The sequence below is a fragment of the Canis lupus genome, chromosome 11, assembly GCF_011100685.1.
Source record: "Canis lupus familiaris isolate Mischka breed German Shepherd chromosome 11, alternate assembly UU_Cfam_GSD_1.0, whole genome shotgun sequence".
Taxonomy (NCBI): domain Eukaryota; kingdom Metazoa; phylum Chordata; class Mammalia; order Carnivora; family Canidae; genus Canis; species Canis lupus.
The window spans coordinates 72,784,949-72,788,496 of NC_049232.1; the positions used below are offsets into that span (position 1 = coordinate 72,784,949).

General features: G+C 38.8%; 1 non-coding gene across 1 annotated transcript; it reads right to left on the reverse strand.

Moving 5' to 3' along the window:
- Positions 1-1,886: 1,886 nt before the first annotated feature.
- LOC119874118 lies at positions 1,887-1,994 on the reverse strand. The gene has a single exon (XR_005367329.1). It is a non-coding gene; the product is annotated as a U6 spliceosomal RNA (small nuclear RNA).
- Between the last annotated feature and the right edge of the window lie 1,554 nt (positions 1,995-3,548).

Below are 3,548 nucleotides of genomic sequence, written 5' to 3' on the forward strand. Positions count from 1 at the left end.
CTCAGAACCTAAAATTCGTGGTATCCCCAAACACGTATAAGAATCCTGAACCATGGGATCCCTGGGTGGCGCAGCGGTTTGGCGCCTGCCTTTGGCCCAGGGCGTGATCCTGGAGACCCGGGATCGAATCCCACGTCGGGCTCCCGGTGCGTGGAGCCTGCTTCTCCCTCTGCCTGTGTCTCTGCCTCGATCTCTCTCTCTGTGTGACTATCATAAATAAATAAAAATTTATAAAAAAAAAAAAAAAAAAAAAGAATCCTGAACCATGTGTTCTCCCAACCCCCAGTAGACCGTCATCCATTAAGGAGACATCTCCTAAATGAAACAGTCAAGATACATCATATTCGTACACCCGTAAGTCTTCTAACCTAAGGAGTTCCGCTCTTCTCACATGTTAACAACTCCCCCAGCGATCTTTTAGCTAAAGCCTGTAAATGAATATGCTAAAGCCTTTGGCTAAAGACCTAGATAAACATCTCAACCGAAGATCCCATAGACACAAACTTCATCTTTCTCACCAAAAGGCTTCTTCCACCTGTAGCCAGTGGTGGAAAGAGGTGAGGAATTACTGAGGGGAGAGCTGTCAGGTTTCATCTTTCTCCTTCTGATAGGGAAGAGGCCTTGCACATCAATGAACATGCCGTCTTATTGACTGTATTTCTACTCTGGGTGTCCCGGAGATGGAAGGTGTCAGTTTCCATCTCTTTGATTCATCACTGCAGCATGTTTGAGAGGAGATCCAGGGGCCTCGTCACATTTCTTTCCCATCTCTTTTAATTATATTCAACAAAGGAAGACAAGTCTTATCTCCCCATAAGCAAGATGCTTTCACCATTATGAAACTGTTTGCTTGCTCTTCTGGTTTGGGGCAAAGCTCAGTACTGTCACTTTTGACCCATCAAGGTTAAGTAGAATTTTTCTTCCTTTCTGTCTCTCTCTTTTTTGTTTGTTTCTAACAGACATTGGAATGATATAACTTGGAAAATCCATACATATGGCTCAGTAGCTAGCTTCTGGCTACCTTGAATACCCTCTAAAGCTAATATTAATTGATTCTTTTATGGAATACAGTCGTTACTTAAGCATGTATGCTAGAGTAGATATTATCAACATTTTTTATGTCATAAAGATCCTTGACAGTCTACGTAAGCCTATGGAATCTTTCTGTAGCAGATTAAAGGTGGCTGTAGTTTTTTGACACTTCTCTCAAAATGACTAGGGGTTTGCCTTTCTTCAAATCCTATTGGCCTTAGTGGTTTATGAGTAATTGAGAGAAAGGAGGTGAGGTGACACTGCATGACATGAAAAGCGAGGTCAAAGTCTTGTTTCTTCTGTTTTAGCTTCATGGACTACTCTCTTACTGAATACTACTTCTAGATGCTTCCCTTCCAGGACTCAGCCATTAAGATGTGAGAAGCCCATGGTACCAGGTGAGGTATATGCATAGGCCACCCCATTTGAACTTCCAACCATCTTGGGTACCTAGCCCAGATAAGGCTGCTGCTGACTGCAACCCCAGCCAACAGTGAACTGTAACCACATCAAGGATCATATATGACATCTGTTTACCTGGGCCCTTCTCAAATTTCTGATCCACAAAATCAATATAAAATAAAATGGTCATTGTATGTGGATAAATTTTAGAGTAATTTGTTACCCAGTTGTAGCTAACCAGAACAGATTTTCAGAATAATCTTTTTAAATACATGAAACAAAGCTTATAAAATTATAAAGAAAACTAATACCAAAATGTCATAAAATACTTTTTAAAAAAATTTGATTTTGAATCATTCAACTTATTTATTGTTGAGCCTTTAGTAAGAGCTAGTAGTAGATGTATAGCTATTCTAATTTTGAATCAATGGTGAGTAAAAAATGACAGTATAAATTATCTGCTACTATTTTATGAATTTGCATGTCATCCTTGGGCAGGGGCCATGCCAATCTTCTCTGTATCATTCCAATTTTAGTAGAAGTGCTGCAGAAGTGAGCACTATCTGCTGCAATTTTAATAAAATATAGAAATATATGGGTACGTGAGTGGCTCAGTCAGTTGAGTGTCTGACAATTGATCTCAGCTCAGGTCTTGATCCTTAGGGCTATGAGGTCAAGCCCTGTGTTGGGCTCCACATTGGATGTGGAGTCTACTTTATATGTAATTTCTTTCTTTCTTTCTTTCTTTCTTTCTTTCTTTCTTTCTTTCTTTCTTTCTCTTTCTTTCCTTTCTTTCTTTCTTTCTTTCTTTCTTTCTTTCTTCTTTCTTTCTTTCTTTTTTAGAGAAAGGGAGCACACACGGGGTGGAGAGGGTCAGAGGGAGAGAGAGAATCTTAAGCAGGACCTTACCCATTGAAGAACCCAATGTGGGGCTCGATCTCAGGACCCTGAGATCGTGACCTGAGCTGAAATCAAGAGCCAGATGCTCAACCAACTGAACTACCCAGGCCCCCCTATATGTAATTGCTAATAGTGAAAAATTTGCAAGTATTACTACTATTATTTCCTGTCATATTGAAGGACTTACTAATTTCGTTTAGATGTTAGTGAAAATAAATATTTTTCTGTACAAATTTACTGATCCTTTGGGATATCTTTGATGTGAGATTAAGAAATCTTGCTCTAGATTTTTCTCCTTCAGGTGCTTTTTTATACTCTACTTTCCAACTAGAATAAACTTCCTCCTCTGAATATTCAAAATTCAATCCATTATTTAAGAGCTCAAACATTTAAGAACTGAAATGTTACCTCCTCCACCAAGTCTTTGCTAACTCCACACCACCTCCAGTTCTAATCATTCCTCTGAGCTTCTAAATGATATTTGATCATTTATGTCTATTTATATACAAGCTATATGTTCCCTAATAGAGCCAATTTTTTTTAAAAGTATAAATGTCTTGTGAATATGTCTCTGAAACAAGCTGATTCTTTCAGAAACTAGCAAAAAATATTATGCTTAATAGGTCCACAATAAAGTTATATCAGATTGATCAGTAAATCCTAAAACTGGCTCATCACTAGAGTCACCTAGATAATTTTTTAGCAAGCACTGTTTTTCATGTTCCAGGCCGATCTTTTGAATCATAGCATTGGGGATGGGCCCAGGGCTCAGTATTTTAATAAGCATACCCCCACTCCTCCAAGTAATTCTTGTATGTGCAGCATGACACCAACCTGACTTTCAAAACCACTGGACAAAATAATGATAATATAGTAATAATAATAATGATTGTAATAATAATAATGATTGTAATAATAATAAATGGACCAAATAAGATCCCCTTGTCTGAGCCACCCTTCCAGATTGACACTCAACTGACTTGCTCTACCTTACCCACACTAGCTGCCTGAACACATCTTAGGCAAAGTTCTGGCTGAAGTGAGAACTCATCAGTGTTTTAATGAGCATTAGGATCACTTCCCAGCTCACACTGATTTTTCTCATCTGTGAGAATCAGAGACATGAGGGGTCATGTCTGTGTAAGGTGACCCTCTCCTCTGCCCACAAATAATTCATCCAGTTACCTGAGTCAAGTAGACCAATCAGAAGCATT